Genomic DNA, 24,857 nt, shown 5'->3' on the forward strand with positions numbered 1-24,857 from the left:
TGGCTTTCTCATTGGTCCTCTGGGAAGCTGTTTACATCAAGGAGAATGTTTAAGAGATTTGCCAGTTAGGCCTTTAACACCTTTTAGACAGTTGTTGATTATATAAACAAGAGGCCAGCCTACAAATCTAGAGCGATAAGCAGCAGCCACTTATTAAACCTACTTACTGCTTTGCCTTGTTTATGTAATTGTGTGGGCGATTTGTACACATTGTAAAAAAAAAATCTATTTTAATTGAACATTAATATAATATGTTTTGATCAAACCCACCCTTGTTCCTTCCCCTACAACTCCTCTCCTAGCCCCTCCACCTCTTTTCCTTCCCAACTTCATCTGTTTCTTTTTTCAATCCACTGAGTCCAGTTAATGCTGTCAGTACACACATGGGTGTAGGGCCATCTACTGGAACATGCATAGCCTCTCAGGGACAGCAACATCATTCAAGAAACTGACTCTCCCCATCCCCCACAGACATGAATTGCCAATAGCTCCTCAGCTAAAGATGACAATTTATGGTCTTCCATCCACACTGGGATTTTGGCAGGTCTGATCTTGTGCAGGTCTTGAACTTCTGTGCAGTCAGAACTTCTGTGAGATCATATGAGCAGCAGGCATTCCCTGCCCATAAATGATGACTAGAAGCAGTCATCCACTACATTTGGCTCTTCTGCTCCTTCCATTCCATCTTCTACAATCATCTTTGAGCTTTGTGAGAAAGGAGTATGATATAGATGCCCCATTTGGGAATGAGCATTCCACAGACTCTTATTCTATACACGTTGACTAGTTGATTAATTATAACCATTGTCATATATTGCAAAAAGAAGCTTCTAAGATGAGGGGTGAGTGATGCACTAATCTATGGGTATAAAGATAAGTACCTGGGGACTTAGTGCATATTAATTTACTAGAATAATAGTAGTAGATTCCTCTTTAGAGTCTAAAATGTAGCCTGCCATGGGGGTTCTTGGTCCAGTAAGCAGTACTAGTACTAGTAAACTAGTGAGTTTTGTCTTGTGGAGTAGTCATTAAATCCAATCAGAAAGGAGTTTGCTATTTCCATAGCATTTGTGCCACTATGGCACAAGTGGGTATATCTTGCTAAGCAAGTTGTTATTATAGTTCACAGAGGTGACAGGTAAGACTGTTGGCTACTTTTCTTTCCAGGTAGTATGCACAAAATCTTACAGTACTATGAAAGTTAGCCATGAAACTTCTGGGTCAATATCAGCTTGATTTCTCAATCTTATGACTCAAGTAGGTGGTGGTGCCTGCAGCAATAGATTCTTGTCACCCTTGCCATCAAGTTCTAGAGAGTGTCCAAGACCATAGCAATAGCCTATAATGTTTTTGAGGTATATGAAACCTCAGTGATCAAGAACTCAAAAAGTGGCAACTTTTACCTGATACTAGGCTTTTTTGTTGGGAGAACCACTGCTCCCATTATAGGATAAATTGCATGAACCCTTTATATCTACTTGTTTTGTCTTATTGCTCTAGATAATACTTCAAGTACTGTATTTAACAGGACTAGAGATTGTCTTAGTTATTTTTTGTTGCTCTGATAAAACACTATGACCAAGGCCAGTTATAAAACAAAAAATTTATTTAGGGGTTTCAGTTTCAGAGGATTAGAGTCCCATGGCCACCACAGCTGGGAACATAGTACCAAGAATATAGACATGGTGCTGTTGAGAATTTACATCTTGAGACATAACCAGAAGAAGAGGCAGAGAGAGAGAGAGAGAGAGAGAGAGAGAGAGAGAGAGAGAGAGAGAGAGAGAGATCTGATTATGAATGGCTTGGAGGTTTGAAATCTCAAAGTTAGCACCCAATTGACACACCTTCTCCAACTCGACCATACCTCCTAATCTAAAGCAGTTCTACTAATTGAAGACCAAGTATTCAAGTATATAAACCTATGGGGGGCAATTCTCATTCAAACTACCACAGAAAACATAACATTCTTGTCTTTTTCCTGACCATAAAGTAAATGATCCAAGGTTTTTGCCACTTAGCATGATGTTGTCTATCAACTCTTTATATATTGCCTTTATTGTGCTGAAATATGTTCTCTGTATATCTAGTCTTCCCAGGACTTTTATCACAAAAGAATATTTAATTTTATCAAAGGCCCTTTTTGCATCTAGTAAGATGATCATGTAGTTTCTTTCCTTGAGTCTATCTATATAGTGGATTACATCTATTGATTTATATGTGTTAAACCATCCCTGCATCTTCAGGATAGAGGGGACTTGATCATGGTAGGCAATCATTTTGATATGTTCTTAATTTTGTCTGCAACTATTTTATTGAGAATATCTTAAATGTATGTTCATCTGAGTACTTGGTCTACAATTTTTTTATTTGTTGTATCTTTACAAGGTTTGTGTGTCAGTATAATGCTGGCTTCATAAAGAGAATTTGAAACTTATATTCCTCTTGTGTTTTATAAAATTGCTTGATAAGCATAAGTGTTACTTTATCTTTAATAATCTAGAAAATTTCTGTAGTAAATCCAACTGATCTCATGATTTTTCAGTCAGGACACTTTTTATTGTTTTTTGTTTTGCTTTGTTTGTTTGTCTTTTGCTGATGATTATTAGTTTCACCTTTTCTTATTTCAACTTTGGCGTATCATATGCATTAAGAATTTTATCAATTTATTTTAGGTTTTCCAATTTGATAAAATGAAGGTTTGTCACATAAGTCCTTGTAATTGCTTACATTACATAGGTGTCTGTTGTAGTATCTTTTGATTCTTCTCTAATTTTGTTAATTTGGATTAGTTTTGCTCTGTTTTGCTAACTTGGCTACCTTGTCAGCCTTGTCAACCTAAAACTTCAATTCATTGGTTTGATTGGTTATATTTTCCTTTTCATTTCCACTTTATTAATTTCTGCTCTATTAATTTTGAACATTGTTTATTCTTGTATTCCCAAGGCTGTTAAGACACATCACTAAATTGTTTATTTGGGCCTCTCTGAATTTTTTTAAGTAGGCACTTCGAGTTATAAACTTTCCTCTTATGTTTATACCATCAACTTTGATAAGTTGTCTTTTCATTTTCATCCAATTCTAAATCTTTTATTTCCTTTCTCCCCCTTTTGGTTTGCTTGTGTTTCTTCAATGACGTGTTCATCTCTCAACAGTCTGCTGTTCACAGTTTATGACTGTGTATATCGTCTGTGGTTTCTGTTGATATCCAGATTTATTCTATTGTGGTCAGGTAAGACACAAAGAGCTATTACAGTTCTCCTGTATTTATTGAGAGAAGTGCTGTGATCCAGTATGAGGTCTATTTAAGTGAAGGGTCTATGGACTACTGAGAAGAGTGTACTCACAGACTTTGGATAGAATGTTCTATAGATATCAGTTATACCCACTTGATGTGTGGTGTCTTTTAGTTCTTTTATTTCTCCTCATTTTTTGTCTGGACCATCTGTCCATTGTTGAAAGTTAAGTATTCAGGTCAACTTGTCTGTGGCTTTATGTCTTGGAGCATTTGCTGGGTCCATCCAAGTTTGGTGCATTTATGTTTATGATTGGATTGTCCTCTGAATAGAGTGTTTCCTTGATCAGAATGAAGGAAACTTCATCTCTTCTGATTACATATGGTTTGAAGTCTACTTTGTAAGAATATCAACTTCTACTAGTTTCCTGGTTCAATTTACTTGAAAACACTTTTGTTCATCCTTTCAGTCTAAAGTAGTGTCTATCATTGGTGGTTAGATGTGTTTCTTAAAGGCAGCAAAATGATGAATTTTATTTTTTTAATCGAGTTTTGTAGCTTATGTTTTTGGACTGAGTCATTTGGAACATTGACAAAGTTATTATTGAATGATAAGTATTGTATCCTACCATTTTATTTATTATTTTATTTTCTTATTCCTCCCTTGCTTAATCACTGATCTCTATACTTGTTATTTTTTTGTTGTCACTGTTGTATATGTTTATCCTTTTCATCATTTCGTAGTATTCTATTCAGTATCCTATATAAGGCTACATCATAATTCCTTTAACATGTCTTTATTGTAGAAATAAAATTTATTATCAATCTCCTTCAGTTATGACTGTTTCTGGACATAGTTATCTGAGCTGGCAAATGTAATCTTTCAGAAACTATAATACATTGATCTAATCTCTTCTGGATCCATTGGGGAAGAATCAATTGTTATTCTGATAGGCATGCCTTTAAATAAAATTTGACCTTTCTCACTTCTGTTTTCAATATCCTTTATTTGTTCTGTACATTTAGTGTTTTGATTATTATATGATGTGCATTATTTATTCTGATCATATTTGGTGTTCTGTTTGCCTCTTGTACATATAAGGCTTCTTTTTCTTAGATTAGGAAAAATTTCTTCCACGATTGTTGAAAATGTTTTCTGTGCCTTTGATCTGTATTTCTTCTCCTTCTACACTTACTATTTTTATGTTTGTTATTCTTATAGTGTTCCAGACTTCCAGCATGTTCCTCTCATGGGATTTTTTTACAGATTTTTACTTCTTTTCCACTTCCTGTACATTTTCTTCAAGCTCTGATAGCCTCTCTCCCACTTAATCCATCTACTGATGAGAGTTTCTGTTGAGGTTTTCATTTGACTTACTGAAGTTTTCATTTCAAGTTTTAGTATGATTTTGTTTTTCTCCTGAGATTATATTTTTTATTCAATTTTATTTTCATATCTGGAGATGTTCTGTTAGTACATTCAAGTGTTATTTGTGGTTTTTTGGTCTTTATTGCAACATTATTCATATACACTTTGTGTACTTTGAACATATTTGTAATTGCTATTTTGATGTCATTATATTATGTATTATCTTAGTTGCTTTTCTCGGGAATTTTATTTTGGTAGTACCAATTACTAGAGAAGACAATGTCTTGAGTTTTCATGTTTATGGGTTTTTGTGATAGAATACAAGCATTTGACATTAGGTCCCTGGTAGTGTATTTTGGTATAGATACCTATCCACCTTTACTGAATGTGTTTTTGCATCATTGTTGGCTGTTATTCTAATTTTCAGGTTTTTGATCAACTGAGTGATACTTGAAGTTCACTCTTTGGGCCACTCCATACTGACATATGAATAATATCAGAAGTGGTCCTAGCTCAGTTGTAGAAATATGGAGTTGTTGATCATAGGAACAAACCCCTCAAAGGATTAACAAGTTCTCACTGCAGATCCTTAGAAGTATTTTAAAGACATACATAACTCTCTGAATAATCTTCATGTTGTGAGGACTGGAGTCACATGGGAAGGGAAAATGTTATCTCTAGGACAAGTGCTACCTATGAGAAGCTTTCATGACTCAGTTCATAATCCTTAGGGGGGAAGGGATAGATGCCAGATGATGGAGTCTGCAATCTCAGAGACTTAAGCACTGCTACCTGTGGAAGGTTTTCACAACTGTCTATGGTCCTTCTGTGATGAAAGCTGTGACCACTGGCAAAGGTTTTATTCTTAAAGTCTCAGATATTCTGCTAAATTTTCCTTCTTAGGCAGATATATCCCAGTAAAGTTAATTAATATAAACTAAAGTATTAAATAAATAACAACACAAGCAGTCATATGAGTTAGTCTTTAAATGCTTAAAGTTTGGATCATTCTACCCCAAGAAGATAAAAACTTGTAGGAAGTATATGATACAATGTATTTAACTATATAACTCCCTATGCTGTAATCTAACAAACCTTTAACAGCAGAACTTTCTAAGTCCCAAAACTTCCTAAGAAGTCCAAGTGGCTCTTAAGAAGGACATTTAGCATTGTTTCTCAAACTGAGAAGCTGCCCACACCTTCACTCTCACAAGGCAGCTTTGGGGAAGTCTAAATCATGTTGTCTCCTTAAAGCCTGGGCCATCTTCGTATTAGACAGTCAAGAGAGTCATTGTCAAGGGCAAATACATACAATTCTTAAATGAAACACTTGTTCCACATGGCACTACATCCCAGATATAGAAACAAGAATTGCCATTAACTAACAGAATAAATTGTAAGGGACTGAAGGGACTTGTCCTCAAATGGTAATTTTAACAAAAAGTATGCAATTTAGTAATCTTGAATTCAAAAGGCATGGATTATACTGATTGTATAAAGCAAAAACACTCAGGTACTTTTAGTTGAATCATACTTCACATTGGCTTTTGGAACTTGATAAGAAAATATACATCCTTCATTTTTTCATATGCATGGTGACAAAACTAAATATGGAAAACCTTCTCTGCACAGAAAAAAATCAGTTCTAGCCTTGGGAATATTTATTCTGCATTCATGAAAAAAACATTGTTTTCTTAATTCATCTATAATAGATTCTGTTTCTCTCCTGAGCCCCATCCACAGTGTGACAAAGACTAAAAACTAAACTTTGATCCAGTGAGGTTGTGTCACTCCAGATCCACCCACTGAACCATCAGTTTATGTGATGTGGTTTAATTTTTGTAAAGACTAACATTTAGAGCTCTGTTTGTCTCCCTTGATCCCTAATTAGGTGGTGAATAAGAAGTAGAGGCTGGCAAGCCTTCAGACAATGGACAAAGTAGTTTAGAATATGAAACTGTTCTTTATTAATTCCTACATGCTATCAAAGGAAATAGCCAATCATGTCTCTACCACTTTACCCAATCAGAGATCCACAGTGCTCTGTTGCTGTGGACCACTATGGCTCCTTGTTGTCAGTAGTAGTCAGCCTCTCAGGTTATAAAACCAAATTGCCTGCTTTTGAATCACTCCTTTTCATCTGTGACCTCGAGAAAGGTATGGAATATCTCTGGAGTTGGGATTCTTCACCTGTAAACTGGAAAAAAAAGAATCCTAATGTCACCTCCAGCCCAGTGCTCTGAGATGTAGTTTAAGTACTTAAGAATCTGGCAAATACAAGCACTCTTAAGTATTTGTCACTACTGTTATTGTTGCTACGGAAAAGTGTTTAGGGAGAGAGAGTCTTGCACACATCCTACACCTCTCCCAGATGTGAAAACATCTGGATTTTGTCAGTAATGGAAGTTCACTGGGAAGGCTGGAGCAGGGGAGGGCAGGAATCTAGCACTTGGCATTAGGGATCACCTTCTCAAGGAGAAGCTCACATTCTCCTACAGTTGGAAAATGAGCTCTCATTCAAGCTTCCAGAGGAACCTTGCCTGGGGAAAATCAGACATAGGATGGATTGCTCAAAACTAAACAAATCAAGAACCAAGAAGCCTAGTAAGCATAGACTGAGGCCAGGACTTCTCACAAATGTTTTCTGGAGAAAATGCCAATTTATAGAACTCAGCATCAATAAATACTTGACTAAAGTAACACACATACACACACACACACACACACACACACACAAGCTCAAGATACTCCTCCACACTGTATCAATAGCTGGAAGCAACACCCGGTGTTATGAAGGTTGAGAGAAGTCCCCATGACACTCTACTGAAAATCAATAGTCTCATCCACAGAATGCACAACTCTAGTAATACAAAGAGTAATCCAAAGGACTGGCTCTAACTCGCCCTGGGAAGCATGTGCTCACAGAGTGTATCATCTACCAAGCAGACATCAGACACTGTTCCAGATGTAAACTACACTGCCCCTCGCATTAAGAATATCATCACACTACATTACCTTACATTTCACAGACCGTGTGTATCTACTTGATGATAAAAACTTAACAGAGGCTCAGAATCAGGAAGTATCCTTTGGCATATCTAAGTGTGTTGCCCTTCTCTGCCTGCAAGATCAGTCAACAGCAGCCATTCGGTAGAAGGGGCAGGCCTCACTCATTATAGCTATTGGCATTTTCTAAGTGGAATGGTCCATCGCCACTGAACAGAAGATAAAAAGGTCTGAGGCTCTGGGAGAGTGTGGAAGTTTCTTTATTGAAAGAAAAATAATCCTGAATTTTGTAGCCTTGTAAGTAAATAAAATCAGTAACACTTGCCCCTAATGTATACGAGACAAAACAGCGGTTATTAGTGTAAATGTGGAGAGTGGCTGAATCCGTCTCTGGAGAACTGGAAGAGCTATTGCAGACACTTCCAGGCTCTGCAGCTTCCCTTCCAGTCATCCTTTCTCCTCTCCCAACATACACTCTAAGACAAGGATCAGATAAAGCAACTTAGTCTAAGAAAAATTAAGGTCTTTTTTCTGGATTATGTATTGAACTATCATAACTGAAAGTCAATTTTCATTCAAAATAAAACAAAATGGACCAAAGCTCTTCTTGTATGAGTAACAAACTAAAAAAAAAAAAAAAAAAAAAAAAAAAAAAAAAAAAAAAAAAAAAAAAAAAAAAGAAAAGAAGAAAAGAAAAGAAAAGAAAAGAAAAGAAAAGAAAGAAAATTATTTTGTGGTCTAAGACAACAACTAATAAAGAATCCTTTGCCAATTAATGAAACAGCCTGAATGAAGAGAAATTTGCAGGTTTATAATTACATTTGCTTATTCATTTAAATTTATTTAAAGGGTTCTGTACTTGTCCTGGTGGACCCTTGAAGTTGATTCTCTCCTTCCACTGTGTCTGTCCAGAGAATTGAATTCTCTTTACCAGGCTTGTAGGCCAGTACTCTTACAAGCTAAGCCATCTTGATAGTTGTAATTGGCATATATTTTAATCCATAAGAGCTCTTTGTAAGCACTCACTCTAACTTGAAAGGAAAGAAATTCAAGTTGAGAAAATAAGATCCATGTTTACCCAATGATGAAATGTTTAAAAGGTGACTATTCGGGAATGTAGAGGGCTGGAGAAAGGTGTCCTTTATGTACTACTGCATTCATACCAATAAGTAAGTGAAGCTTTCTGAACATCAGTGTATCAATATATCAAAAACCTTGAAGCAGAACTGTCCTTACTGTGATGCAAGAATGAAGGAGAATTGAGCTAAATGATCACTTAGAGGGTCCAGATAAATACATTTCTGTGTCTGTGTTCAATTAAGGATGACCCAGGGATGCTGCAACTTGTTCAGCTTGATCCTTGAAAGCTGATTGAGGCAGCCGAGGAATAAAAAAAGAAGCAGACGTACATACGGAAAAGCTGGGATCCAATAGGATGTGCTCTCTCTGAAGAAGCAACACCAACTACTGCAGCAAGAAATGATAGAGCCTTGGGCTTTCCTTATGTACAGCACGCGCGCAAGGGGAAATCAGGTAGACTCGGAAGGAGGTCCGTGTAGGTGCAGAACCATAGGCTGCACTCATACAGGAGCAGGAGGCTATGTTTGTAATGTCGGCACATACTAGCAACATTCGTACTCAAACCAATGGAAGGCTTTGTCATCTTTCCAAACTTCATCCTAAAGAGAAGGCTTTAGCATTTCCATGGGTCTTAAAGCCTTGAGGTCACCATGTCAAACAACACACAGTTCCCTCAAGGCTTCCTCCACTCCCCATAACAAGCTGTATGTCAAAACAAACTCAATGCCAAAAAGAATTATAAAATTTCAAGTGTTCAAAAAGATGCTACTCCATGATTTAATACATCAGTCAAATAACATACATGTAAAAGAAACAGATTATGAAAGTAACATTATGATTAATTTTTTTATTTATTTTCTGTTTTCTAATTGTTTTGCTAGTGAACAGGTATTAGCCACAGATATAACCCAGCTGATTTACATGCAATGATGTGTCCATTAGGACAAATCTGACTTGTCAGTGTGGAGGAGGAAATGTCTATACGGGAGGAATATTCAGTGCCTTGCCCCAGGGTTTCTCCTCTGGGCCTTCCAAAAGACAGACTCTAGTCACTAAATGCCACTTCTCTGAAAACAGAACAAATGACGAAAAACGAAACAAGCCACCAAAGGAAACTAACACGGAGATTTTAAGCAGGCTGCAGAGTGCATCCAGAGTTCCGTGAGCTCTGAAGCATGGCTTGCATTGCTGAAGCAGCCTCACTGGCTGAAAAGCTGTTCGTCCCTGATTAATTAGTAATCAGGGCAGGGTTGATGGTTTTTCTTCTTCAGAGTCAGTAATTATCATTCTCGACACAGAATTCAACATTTGGAAAGCAGCAGGCACACCGCTGTCACCATTGTACCCTGTCCATGCTCCAAATCTATGTGAAGGCTTTAGTTGGGGAGAATCCTTGCAGAGATCCCCCTCAGCAGGCTCTCCCTGGACTCCTTCCTATGGCTCCCTTCTTGTATGTACTGGCAATGTAACTGACTTCAGGAAAGAGCAAAGAATGGAAGGGCAGGGGTGTGTCGCTCTGAGAGTTTAAAAACTCACTTGTGGTTATTCAAAAAGAATGAGGGGAAATATGAAAGGCTATTGTGTTGTAAGAAAGATTCCCACAGGCTAGTGTGGAAAACATTTAAAGAGATACCCTTCACCTTTTCAATCTTGAACACTGGGCCTGCAATGAAATATATGTACACAATGGTCTAAAGCTGTGGTTTATCTAGAACCCATTAACAAAAGACTCTATAGGGAGAAAACTTGCAATAACTCGCCTGCCGTACAGGCTTGGCAAACAAGTAACCAAACTGCAAGTTAAAAATCCATGTTTCCAGTCTCAGTGCTACTAAACAAGCAAATAAGGAAGGAAGGAAGGAAGGAAGGAAGGAAGGAAGGAAGGAAGGAAGGAAGGAAAGGAGGGAGGGAGGGACAGATGGAGGGAGGGAGGGACAGAGGGAGGAAGGAAGAAAGGAAGAAAGGAAGGGAGGGAGGGAGGGAAGTAGGGAGGGAGAGAGGGAGGAAGGGAGGGAGAGAGGGAGGTAGGGAAGGAGAGAGGGCGGAAGGGAGGGAGAGAGGGAGGGAGAAAGGAAAGAAGGAAGGAAGGAGGGAAGGAAAGAAATTAATGAGACGGCAACAATAAATGCTGTTATAATTGTCTTGTCAATAAAGGGATAGTCTAAGATGATACAGCTGTACATACATGCACACATACAACAGACAGTGACCTATGGGAGCCAAATGGCATGGGTGGCCTATGTCCCTGATGAGCACCAATGCTGGTACCATTCTCACCACAGAGGCCACATGTGGGCTCAGCTGACACTTGTGTCCTTATGCCTTTCCCTAGGACGGAGAAACCAGACGAGGTTTTTTTCCATTTTATTTTTTATGTGCATTTGTGTTTTGCATGTGTGTATGTCTGTGTGAGGATTTAAGATCCCCTGAAACTGGAGTTACAGGAAGTTGTGAGATGCATGTGGGTGTTGAGAATTGAACCTGGGTTCTTTGAAAGATCTTCACCATTGCGCCATCTCTCTAGCCCTTTTTAAAGAGGTTTAGTTTGTTTTGCTTTGTCTTGTCTTGTTTTGTTTTGTTTTGTTTTTTTGAGACAGGGCTTCTCTGTGTAGCCCTGGTTGTCCTGGAATTCTGTGTAGACCAGGCTGGGTTTAAACTCATAAAAATCCACCTGCCTCTGCCTCCTGAGTATTGGGATTAAAGGCCTGCCCCACCACTGCCCGGCTAGACATGCTCTAATAAAAGCAGCCAGAAAGTCAGAACTCTATAAACTCCTTTACGGAGGTTCAGATTAATGGACTCAGAAGGTGATTGCTCCCGGTTCCTCTCTGGACAAGAGTGTCCTGGAAGGAGAAAGGGGTGTCAAAGTGAAGTAGTGATAGGTTGGGTCTCAGAAACAAAAAACAAGAAAAACACCCTGGGTCTGAGCAGACAGCATGAGACATGCTATTACTGCAATGTCAGGACCCTAAGCAACAAAGGCAGCATTATGACATTTTGTCATATGGCAACACAGTAATAAGGATTTCTATTGAAAATGCAGAGAAGACTGCTATAGAGAACTAATAGGTAGGACCCTACATGATAGCTCATGCCTGTAATCACATACTTAGGAGATTGAGAGAGGAGGATGAAGAGTTTAAGGCCAGCCTGAGCTGCACATGGAGTGAGTTTCAAGAGTTTCAAGTATAGATTATACGACACTTCCCCTCAAACAAACAAACAAAAACACTAATAAAAAGAAAGGAAGGGGCAGAAAAGAAGGGAAGTATGAAAAAAAACCCTGATGGAATGTCTCACACCATTTATACTGAGAATAAAGATCTGAGAGATACACGCAGGTGCCCACCACTGTGGCCAAGTATGTCTTGTTTCTCATCCTCCAGAAATGTCAAGATATCTCTGTGAATAAAACCAGGTAAGTATTTGTGGTCACTGATTGTATAGCTCAGCTGATGTCTATCCTTTCCAGACCAGGACACTGAAATGTCAGAAGGAGCTGCCCAATCATTGCTGTGTTCCTTGTGGCCTGGGAGCTCATCACTAGATGAGGCATAAGCCTTAATTATTTCAACCTAAAAATAAATCGAGTTGTTGCCTCAATGTAATCCCTGTCTCTCCCTCTCTTTCCCATCAGTATCCCCTTGAACCCTACTCCATGAAACTTGCTGCCCAGTCAATCTAGCCTACGTAGTGAGTTCCAGGCCAGTGAGAAATCATGTCTCAAAGAATAAGGTGAATGGTATTTGAAGACAATACCCAAGGTTGATCCCTGTCCTTCCATGTGCATATGTGCACACACTCACACACACACATACATACATACACACACACATATATACATACACACACATGCACACAAAAGCATACACACACAAATACATACCCATACACACACAAATATATACACACACACAAAACATACACACAAATATAAAAGAGTAAACACATAAGTAAACATACGGAGATAAATAGATAAAAATTACAAGACTTCTATAAAACTATCAATAAAAGCAGCCAAAGCTCTTAATGAGCCTAGATTCATAATGCCTTCCAGACCAACATTTGACCAGGGAAAGCTTAGCTGATACTAAGTCATAGTGACTTCTGCGATGCTTTTGACCATGTATCTTTACAAGAGATACCTGGAACACAGCAGATTTTTAAGACTATTGTAGCCATCTGTATGTAGACATGTCAAACTTCATACCTTCTAAATGGCAATTGCCAACTTCTCTACAAGTTAACTCATCAAAAAGGCAAATTGCATAAGCTCCGTTTGTATTTTTCCGATTTTGTTCTAACAGTCATGCTTTATAATATGAAAGAATTATTGAAGACATTTAAAATTACAATAACAGTATAAAGTGTTAGTTGCTTGAGGTTTAAAATATAGGTAAGAAAGACATTTCATTAGACGAGTAGAGCTGTTACAGACAGAACTCTCAACACACTAGGCCCTTCTGATGGAAAATAAATTTGAAAGCAATATGTGATGGTACACACCAGTATCCTAGTACTCAGTAGGCTGAGGCAGTAGGATGGCAAACTTATGACCATCTTGGGCAAGACTTGTCTCAACTGAATCTCAATTCAGATAGCAAGTCAATAATACACGTGCTTTACTCATATATATGAGTAAAATAGACTTACAGCTGCCACTTATTTTGAAACATATTATAAAACATAAGCTAACCACTGGAAGGACATAGGATGGGTATACAAAATGTGTGATAAAGCCAAAGTAGGATGTGGCAAAATGATAACAGTGGATTTTACACTCACATATGTGATTGCTCCCTAGGACTCTCCCATTTTTCTGCATAGCTTTAAATTTTCATTTTGCCATGTTATAGAAGATATGTATGACAGTCATAGCACTGAGCTATTAGGTCCATCAGCTTGCTTCCTCTCAAGAGCCATATTTCTTCAGGTACCACTTGTCATGTCTGCCTTTCTCTCTACTGGATCTTTTTGCCTTCTCCCACAATAATAGTGTATGTGCATCTTCTGTTGGAGAGGGAAGTTGTATATGTGTTCAATGAAAACAGAAATGGCTTTAGTTAGCCTTAAGAAAGAGAATTGTAGAACTCACAATGTGCAGATTGCAGAAACCTAACTCACTCTGACTCGAGCAAAATAGAGAACTCAATTCACTCAACTCCAAGCCCAGCTACAGCAATGGGAAGCTTCAAGCATGATTACATCCAAGAGCTCTAATGAGTTTGTCAATAGTCTACTTTCTCCACCTCTCTGTGCTTCCTACATTATGCTGCTATTTTAAAGCTATTCTAAGAACATTTGACAAGCAGTTTTGTGAGAGGTAAGGTCATAGCATTGTGTTATATATTAATTGTAGGATCCTATTTTAGAAAAAATCTACCCTTGAATCTGTGATGAGCTCTAATGACTATCCTACTGTGTGCTAAACAATCTAGAAGGTCCGTCAAGGTGAATTTTTCCTTCCTCATTACCTCACTCTCAGGTTCTCTGTAGTCTGGGTTCACTCTCACCTCTATAGTGACTCCTTGTGCAATAGTAACCAGTGACTTTGATGAGAAGGAAGGTGGCAGTGACCTTCCATTATCATCTTACACACTCTCTGGGCAGTAGATGGGCTTAGAGTAGTTAATGTGAGAGATGATGTTTACAAGCTCAAGTGACAAAGTCAGAAACAGGAGACTAGGATGAGAGAAACACCAGAGAACATATTCGTCAGTAGGAGCCTCATCAGCTTCCAGATGCACACTGGCACTGGCCTTTAATGTGATCCCTTACAATTCCACCTCCTCAGCTTCACCACCAGTGCCCACCATTGCACCCTTGTCTACCTTTCTTGTCACTTAGTACCTGCCTCTGGACCCACAATTGGGGACTCTGGCCTTCACTGACCATGTCATTTACCACTAGGCCAAGTTGTTTCTCCACATCCAGCTGCATCATGAACAAATTTTTAGATTGGCACCATTTAGTATTATTATATCAACACAATCTGTTTGCTTTGCCAAGTTCTCATGCAAGACTATGAAGACCTAAGTGCTAAATCCCATTTAGTATTCAGTAAGCACTTAATAATTACTGAAGTGAAAATACTAAGAGTACTTACTATTATAGAGATCTCTTCCCTAAGGGATGGTATAAGGAGGAGCAACGTGGAAATCCACTTCACTCTGCACACTAGTAAGCTAGACCTGGCTGAATGCCCTGGGCATAAGTTACTGGAGCCAGAGAAGGAAAGACAGACCAAAGAGCCCACCCTGACCCTTGGCATGCTCCTTGGTGAACAGCAAGCATTTCTAGAATCTGGAATTGGCTTCCATTGCTAAGCAAAGACTGGCTTTATCAAGATGTGCTAAGAGTTGAAACTGCCTTAACCAGCTATGAACTCCCACCATAAAGTCAGTTACATGAGATCACATAGTAGAAGGATGCAGATCAGTGTTACACAAACAGCATTCTGTGTAGTAGAAACACTCTGTATTTCTTTCTTTCTTTCTTTCTTTTTTTTTTTTTTTAGTATAGAATAGAGTTTACTTAGGGCATGGGAGGGGAGCTAAGAGAGTAGTAGAGGCAGAGAAAGGCAGAGAGAAGGAGAGCGTAGAGAAGTAGGGGATGGCCATGACCATGTGGAGAGAGGGGGGAAGAGAATAGGAAGAAAAGGGGAGCAAGGGGGAAGAGACAAGGGAAAGAAGCAGGAGTAAGAGCAATACTCTGTGTTTCTGTTATCCAGTATTGGCTTGTAAACCTTGAAATGTGGCTATTTATTTCAGAAGACTGGATTTTTTTATTCTGTGTAGTTGGGAGTTAATTTAATTTAATTAGCCATGTGTGGCTAGTGAGCAACATATTAGCACAGGACAGTTAACAAAAGCCATTTCCTTTCGTTCTGCTGTCAAGTTCCTCTTCTCAGAAAGATCTACTCCTGACAGATTTTCAGATATGTTTCTGGCCATGTTGTACTTACAGCATCTATGTTGCCTATGTGCTCAAATAGTAATAACCAAACTGCAGGAAACATGTTAAGTCTAATCAGTTTTTGACAAAAATTTTGGTCAGTATGTTCATATCTAGTATAGGATGGCCCCATACAGGAAAATTCTACAGTACACACTAGTCATTTTTACATGGATATTTTAAATGATTTAATATTTTCCTGGGAAAATAATTGTAATGAATGTTTAAAAGGCCCCAAATTGTCCTCATACCTTTTGATTCTTTAGAAGGATGAAGAAGCTCAGAAAATAATTGTTCTACTATTTAAGGTTTAGTATAGCAAAAGAAGACATGACAGAATCAGCAAGGGGAGAGACCCATGCATGGGCGTCCTCTATCTCCTGCCTGAAGACATACAGAGGTTATTCTTTCCTCCAATTTCTGCCCAAGTAAATGTAGTAAAGACTCACTACTCAGAAGTCAACCTAGGTCCCACCATACTGCAACCATAAAAATTCCCATTGGAGAAAGCTCAGTTTCCAAGTGGCAGGACAACCTTATCACTTATGACATTTTCTATCAATTCAAGGAGCAGTTTATCAGCTAAGTTCCAAATAATACCCAAAAGCCAACAACCAGTTGGCTAATTAAGCCCGTAACAGCATCCTTGGGATTGCTATGCTAACTCCTTTGTGCACAGATACTCTTCTGTATGTTTTTCACATATGTAAGCAAAGGTATTGGATATCTAGATGTAGAAATGTTGCAACAAGGTTGAGGGGAGATCAACCTATATCTAACCTACACTTGTTCCTGCAATAAGTGGGAATGGTTCTTAATCATCTATAACCTGAGTGAAACCATGCTTGTGAATGTTTACTCTTTTGAAGTGATGATCTAGGCAACTGAGGATGCAAGAAAACTGAGGTCCCTGCTTGAATTCTGTAGAAAGGACACAATATAAAAAGTGAATGAGTAAGTGAGCAGAACAATTTCAAGTGATGTTTAATGGTATGAAGACAGTAGAATCGTATCGCAGATTCAATATGAGCCAAAGTCAACAATTTGGATTCAATAGTGGTTCGTTCTGATGAAATTATCTTTGGAGTAACAACCTTTCAATTACAAGGAGACAATCATTCCAAGACTGGGAGATGAAATCTACCAGACGGTAGTCCTAGGTTGTCAGGCAGGGACAGAAATAGACTCTTATAGTCAGAACACATTACTAGATTCAGGAAGAGAACACGTGGAGTTGATGTAAAGGACCAGTATGATATCTTGGCTTTCTACATCAGTGTAAGAAGGTTAAGGGTCATCAAGCATACCACTGGGAAAGGCAATCTCAGGCTTAAAGTTTATAGACAGTGCTTCTCTAACATAGAGAAATGAGGCTCGGTGGTCAAATGCTGTCTTTTTGATAGGCAGAGGCCTCATTAGCTATCGCCCTATGTAAGAACATCTTTCCATGCTTCTGATTCAATATGCTCCATTTGTCCATGTGAATGAAGTGAAGTAGTAGGGTAGCTGACCAACCTCACTGTTCTCTGTTCCAAGTAGAAACCAAACATGAGGTGGGTATATAGGCTAGTTGCCCTCTGCTGACTGCTGGGACAGATCACTAGCCAAAAGGGAATGCCTCTCTTTCCCTCTCTGTGTGAGAAAGGCACTGCTCCATCCAGTGTTTAGTTGTAGCTGTTTGACAAGATAAACCTCCAAGCTAAAATGAGTTTAGGCTAAAAGGTAATAGATGTCATTTATTCAGCAGGCAGCTCTGAACCTTTTCAAAGATTTAAGTAAGTGAAAGACAATCAGCTTATAATTCGGTAGAGTATGCTTGAATTTCGGAAAGTGAAAAAAAAAAGTTAACTTTGGTGGTGCGTGCATGCACTTTCAGTACCATGAAGGCAGAGGACAGAGGATCAGGAAGAAAAATAATAATAAGAGAAACAGCCACCCAAACAATGAGGAGGTCACTAAGATATCCGGTGAGGGAGAAGATGGTGATAGCACCGTGGGCAGCATAAGTGAATCCAGCAGGGTATGCTGGCAGTTTGTGTGTAGGATTGAACATAACCTCTGTCTGAAGACCTTCACATTTCCCTTTTTGTGGATGAAATAGAGAATATCTCAGTGCTATAACTACTGCCCAATGCATCTGGGTCTTTTTTGTTTTTAATTTATTTGCTTTTGTTTTTTGAGACAGGGTTTCTCTTTGTAGGCCTGGGACTTATGCTATAGATCAGACTGGCCTCGAAATTAGAGATCCATCTCTCTACCAAATGCTGGGATTAAAGGGGTGCCCCACTACAGCCTGGTAAGCATCTGGATCTTAATCTCTTGACAGTCCCAGACCATTTCTAGATTTAAACATTCAAAATAAAACTACTCACTGAGCCCCATATCTATCTACCCTGAGACAATTCCCCTTCAAAGGCACTACTGAGGCACGTCCCCTTTGGAGATACTTCTGATTCTCACCATTTCCCTAACTACTGGGTTAATCAACTTGGATTTGCTTGACAGATTCTTCATTTTCTCTTTATGGAGGAGTGTCCAGAGCATTTGGGGGAAAAGTCAAGGAAGGAGTCAAGTGAGTCTTTGGGACATCAATGCTTTTATTATTCTAATATTTCTCAGAGATAATGTCCTGGTGATGAAATCTCAGCACTGGAGAGGCTGAGGCAGGAAGAGTGCTATGAGTTTCAGGTCAACCTCAGGTGCATAGTAAGTTCCAGGTAAGTCTGAGCTACAGGGTGAGACACTATATGTATCAATCAAAAATCAGTGTTCAGAATCTTAATCTGAGGTTCTGTTCAAATAAATTCTGGATTGAAATATTGGGGAGAGGAGCAGTGGAGGGGAGCTGGGAGGGATGGAGGGAGGGAAAACTGTAGTCAGGATGTATGAAAAGAATAATCTATTTTCAATTAAAGGAAGGATGGAAAAAAGGGAGGGAGGGAGAAAAGAATGAAGGGAGGGAGAGAGGGAGAGGAGGAAGGAAAGAAGGAAGGGAGGAAGGGAAAAAAGAAGGAAGGGGAGGGAGAAAAGAAGGAAGGAACAAAGAGAAAAAAAGGAAAGAAGCAAGAGGAAGGAAGGAAGAAAAGGAGGGAGGAAGGAAAGAAAACAAAAGAAGAAATGAATGGGAGAGAGAGAGAGGAGAGAGAGAGATTCCAAGCATTTAGTCTGTCATAAATCCACTGACTTAGATGTCTCAATGCCCTGGGCTCTTAATAACTTAAAATCCAAAGTGGAGGCTCTGGTCCACATTCTACACCTCTGAGATTATGTAGGTAAAATACTGAAGGCCTGGAGAGAAAGACTGAACTCTATGGAGTAAGGGACTCTGTTATTTTCAACTGGGATGGAACGTTTAATTTATAGCCATCCAACTATCCCTCCCTTTGATGTACAAGATGTGATGATTTCTCTGAATCCTTGGGAATGGCTTGAGAGCAGCCTAATTATGTTTGACATAAGTTCTACCAATATAAGTGACAGAGCAAGAGTCTGAGCATTCATTTTCCTTCAAACGACAGGGCATAGAAAATATTCAGAAATGTAACACAGCCTTCGAAATAGACACACACCTAAGTTGTACAAATAATGACATATAAAACAAAGAAAGCAGGTATTGGCTGAAAGTACACAAGGATTTTTTTTGGCTTATGCAAATTGAATTTCTTTTTGAATCTCTTTTCTCACAGAATGCTTGTTAGAATAAATGTATTAAAGTCTTGTTGCTGACTGTCAAATGCATACACATCTTCATTCCAAAAGAGAAAATAGCCATTCTCTTTTCCAGGTTGCAATATCCTTTCAGTGGGTACTTCTTACCAGCCTCTGAGCTCTTCTTATTCAGTTCAAGGAGCAGGTGCTGCAACAAACTAGGATAACCCTTTCGATGAAAATCCAATGGTTACTTAAAGGTACGAGCCTGGGAACAGCGTGTTCTGCTCTGCCATCTTGCAGGATCTAAATATAAAGCTGGGTCAGCTTCTTCGGGTCACGAAGTAGAACTGCTGGCAACAGCAGATGACTCCTCTGCGTGCTTTTTGCCCCCTGAATATTTTCACCACCTGTTTTCACGTCTGACCTCTCCAGTCATTTCAAGCAGTTCACGAAGGGAAGGTAGTGAAAACCTGGCAAGCCCATATGCCAAACTAAATCATATCCAGGAGACGTGAAAGGCCTCTCTGAATCCAAAAACAGAAAAGAAGAAGGGAAGATAGGAGAGGAGAGGAGAGAAGAGGAGAGGAGAGGAGAGGAGAGGAGAGGAGAGGAGAGGAGAGGAGAGGAGAGACACCAGTAATTAGTGATTAAAACTGGAGGGAGTATTTTGTTTCCCATTTAGTCTTAAACTTCTCTCTGCTTCTATGCATTCTCATATGTAATGTGAGGGTGTGTAGCTCAGCCATGTGAGAAATAAACTAGAAATTCTCATGGCCAATGTGTTCTTTATCTTACGGATGGTTTGTCTCGTGTGTTTAACGGCCAATTTTTCTTTAAAACAAGATAAGGCTTCCATTTTTCCTGGTCAACTATCGAAAAACTTAACAGTGTTTCATCGTGTAGAAATTAGGAGATATAGCAAGAGTGAAACGTAACTTTTAACTAATGTTGCTGTTTCTATTTCAGGGAATAATGTTCAAGCAGGAGAAACAGAACCAGGTTTCCAAATTACCAAAGATTTAATAACTAAAGAGTAAATAACATTAGATTACAACTATGCCTATTAGGAATTATCATAAATACCTACAAATTAAGAAGCATCTAGTCTTCTTAAAACGAACAGTTTTAAATACAAAAAAGTTAAACATTATAAATGGATAGTTGGTTTCTACCATAGAAAAATCATACCAAAAACTTATTTAAAGTCCCTATGAAAGATTTTGCAATTAACACTTGAAAATATTCTCAAAGACAACTGTGGACTGTGCATACCGAATTCTTTTTAAAATGTATTCCATGTAAAGAGAGAAAAGAATATAACTTTCTAGCAGAGAAAGCAGACAGACACTACCTTAGTCAGATATCAAGGTCAATGTGAGCAGTCATAAATCATGTTGGCAGCGTAGGCCCCAATACAGTATGACAGGAATGGTACCTCTCCTCTGGATAGTCTCCAAAATCCATACCTGCAGTTCAACCAGGAATATAGAGCAGAGAAGTCCCAAGGGAGGTGCACCCTGGAAATGTCTAACTAGTATTTTTCAAAAACATTGCATTAATCAAAAATTATAAAGAATAAAAAAATTGTCACAGCCAAACAATAAAACCTAAGAAGATATGATTGAATGCAATGTGCTATCCTGGATGGAATCCTAAATAAATCAGAATAAAGTAAAGAATTTAGTTTAAAGTGTGTCTGCTGGTTCATTGATTTTAATAATCATACCATAAAAATATAACAGAGTTACTTCACTCAGGAAGATATTCTCCAGATCCATCCATCTCCCTAAGAATTTCATAAATTCATTGTTTTTAATAGCTGAGTAGTACTCCATTGTCTAAATGTACCACATTTTCTGTATTCATTCCTCTGATGAGGGACACTTGAGTTGTTTCCAGTTTACGGCTATTATAAATAAGGCTGCTATGAACATAGTAGAGATGTGTCCTTATTGCATGTTGGAGCATCTTCTGGGTATATGCCCAGGAGTGGTATAGCTGTGTCCTCTGGTAGTACTATGTCCAATATTCTGAGGAACCAACAAACTGATTTCCAGAGTGGTTGTACCAGCTTGCAATCCCACCAGCAATGAAGGAGTGTTCCTCTTTCTCCACAACCTTTCCAGCATCTGCTGTCATCTGAGTTTTTGATCTTAGTCATTCTGACTGGTGTGAGGTAGAATCTCAGGGTTGTTTTGATTTGCATTTCCCTGATGTCTAAGGATGTTGAACATTTCTAGGTGCTTCTCAGCTTCTCAGTTTTCCTCAGTTGAGAATTCTTTGTTTCGCTCTATACCCCATCTTAAATGGGGTTATTTGGTTCTGTGGAGTCTTACTTCTTGAGTTCTTTATATATTTTGGATATTAGCCCTCTATCAGATATAGGATTGGTAAAGATCTTTTCCCAATCTGTTGGTTGCCATTTTGTCCTATTGACAGTGTCCTTTGCCTTACAGAAGCTTTGTAATTTTATGAGGTCCCATTTGTCAATTCTTGATCTTAGAGCATAAGCTATTGGTGTTGTGTTCAGGAAATTTTCCCTTCTGCCCATGTGCTTGAGGCTCTTCCCATTTTCTTTTCTATTAGTTTCAGTGTATCACACATGGTATGCACTCACTGATAAGTGAATATTAGCCCAGAAGGTTGACATACCCAAAATACAATCCACAAACCACAAGAAACTCAAGAATAAAGAAGACCAAAGTGTCTTAAAAGTGTCTTAAAAGGGGGAACCCGATAGCCATGGAAGGAGTCGCAGAGACAAACTATGGAACAGAGACTGAAGGAAGGACAATCCAGAGACTGCTCCACCTGGGATCCTTCCCATATTCAATCACCAAACCCAGAAACTCTTTTGTATGCCAGCAAGTACTGGCTGACAGGAACCTGATATAGCTGTCTCCTGAGAGGCTCTGACAGTGCCTGACTAATACAGAAGTAGAGGCTCCCAACCATCCATTGGACTGAGCCCAGGGTCCCCAATGAAGGAGCTAGAGAAAGGACCCAAGGAGCTGAAGGGTTTGCAGCCCCTTAGGACGAACAACAATATGAACTAACTAGTACCCTCAGAGCTCCCAGGGACTAAACCACCAACCAAAGAGTACATATGGTGGGACTCATGGCTCCAGCTGCATATGTGGCAGAGGATGGCCTAGGCAGTCATCAATGGGAGAAGAGGCCCTTGACCCTGTGAAGGTTCTATGCCCCAGTGTAGGGAAATGCAAGAGCCAGGAAGCAGGAGAGGATAGGTTGGTGAGCAAGGGGAGGGGGGAAGGAACAGGTTTTTTTTTTCCAGAGGGAAACTTGGAAGGAAACTTGGAAAGGAGACATCATTTGAAATGTAAATAAAGAAAATATCTAATAAAAATATAACAGGATAGGCAAAAATCTTTAGGTTATCTCTGAAATGTCTGTTTGATTTTTGTTATGAAGCTGAAGTTGCTGTAAAGAAAAACCAATGTTAATAACTATTATTACTATTATAACACCTGATCATACCCACTACTCAAATCTTAGTTTGTAGTGTCAAAGGCTTTCTGGAAAAATGGCAGGTTCATGGACTCCTGCAGAAACTGAACCAAAGAATCTTCTACCATCAGAAAATGAGAATATGTACTGAAGAAAAATGAAGAAAGAGAAAGAGAAAGAGGAAAAAAAGAAGGAAAAAGAAAAGAAAGAAAAGATCCAGAATAATAATCAAAGAGCAAGAGACAGAGAAAGAATGATAGGCATATGTGTGAGTACGTATGTGTGTAAATATATGTTTATAGAACAACTAATTAAGAGTTTCTAGTGGCTAAAGATTTAAGAAAATTTTGATAGTTTAGCTTTTACCAATGAACAACCATAAGTAAAGGAAGCTCATGTTGATAGCAGGCTGTCAGGAATTAGACACTGAATTAAAGGTGGTCTATCATTCAGTGAAAGTTCTCCTCAAGGAAGAAGCAATTACAAATGAGAACTGTGGAGACAACAAAGTTGGTCACCTTGCCCAAGGTCACACAGGTCTCAAGGACAAAACTGGTTTCCATCTAGAGGTGCCTAACTTTATGAGTCCGTGTTTTCCCACCGTAGGATGCTCCTCCAAGTTCAAAAGCAGAGTGTTTAGCTTTGGAAATAACAGCATTTATTTGGAAAGCACCATGCTGGCATGATTTCTGGTCTGTTTTACTTGGTTCTCATATCTATTTCAGTTCTCCACCCTTATCTCACCCTAATCCCTTCCAACCCTCCAACACTAGGTAGGAAAGAAAGAAGGTGAGAGGGGACAGGGAACATAAGTCTTTCTAAGCTACTTCCTGCTGATTAGGGGTGTCAGGTACCTCCGAGGTCCAATCTTTGTTGTCAAGGTATCTCCAACTTCTCTTTGCTCAGGAACACTTGACAAACTGCAACAACAACAACTAGGAGCCGCCTCCTCCTCTTCCTCTTCCTCCTCCTCCTCCTCCTCCTCCTCCTCCTCCTCCTCCTCCTCTTCCCCCTCTTCCTCCTCTTCCTCTTCTTCTTCCCCTTTTTTTCTTAAGTCAAATAATTTATTAGCACATAGAACCCTCCAGAAAAATGTCTCCTTGTGGTCAGTTGGGAAGGAGCAAAGGCAGTGCTTGTACTTTGGTTCAGTGTGCACTTCTAAAACCCAGCCCAGGTGTGAAGCCTCGTGTTCATAGCTGCAGAATATGATATTGGGTCAGGTGGGAGGGGCAGCCCTGCTACCCATTTTCAACACTGAAACTCAAGTCATTCCATGGTTTTCACTTTAATAAAACTCTAGCAGGTGGTGAGCTCTCAGCTGTCTAAATGTACCCTCTACTCACAGGAGCAGTGCCTAAGGATCCTTTGGCTCCCACTTCCCTGGTCAGCAGTAGAGGAAGGGCAGGCCAGGCAGGCATGAGACACAAACAGTCTTTATTGGATTCACACCAGGAGTCCATTAGTCTTGAGGACCTCGGTGAACTTGCAGATTTTTTTTTCTCCACATTCTTTTCTGCCTGTTTTCATAGCCTCGAGAGCTGATTCTTCTTCTGAGAGTGGATCTTGGCCTTTTCCTTCCCTTTCTCCACTAGAGTGGATGTCACTGCCTGGTACTTCCACCCGACCTCAGGAGCCAGAAGCCCCAGGTAAGCAAACTTTCTGGTAGGCTTCAGCAGAGCAACCTTGAGGGAAGCGGGAACCACCATCCGCTTCTTGTCATAGGATGGAGGGATCCCATCCAACACCTTGAGGCGTTCCAGGGCAGCCTGGCCTCTCTTGGTCTTGTAGGGCAGCATGCCTCTCGCACAGAGCGCCAAAAATAAAAAATAAAAAAATGCAGCTGGGGGCTCCGAAGTGGTTGTTATTCATCTGCTTTCGGAGAAAGGCCAGATACTTTAACTTGTTTCTGTAGAAATTTCCAGAAATGTTGATGCCCTCACAGAGTACAACCACCACCTTCCAACTCAGCACTGCTTGGCCACAGTGGCCGTCCAATACTAGAACCTGCCTCTCCTCCATCTTTGGAATTCTCTAGGAAACGGGGAGGTCTTGGCACAGTTTCTTATCCCTTGCTGCAGGGGCAGTTCCACCTCCTCT

At 39.4% G+C, this 24,857-nt stretch overlaps 1 pseudogene; it reads right to left on the reverse strand.

The window, feature by feature from the left end:
• Positions 1-24,203: 24,203 nt before the first annotated feature.
• On the reverse strand, positions 24,204-24,779 carry LOC116073684 (annotated as a pseudogene).
• Positions 24,780-24,857: the final 78 nt, after the last annotated feature.

The sequence above is a fragment of the Mastomys coucha genome, unplaced genomic scaffold (assembly GCF_008632895.1).
Source record: "Mastomys coucha isolate ucsf_1 unplaced genomic scaffold, UCSF_Mcou_1 pScaffold23, whole genome shotgun sequence".
In the NCBI taxonomy this organism is placed as follows: Eukaryota; Metazoa; Chordata; class Mammalia; order Rodentia; family Muridae; genus Mastomys; species Mastomys coucha.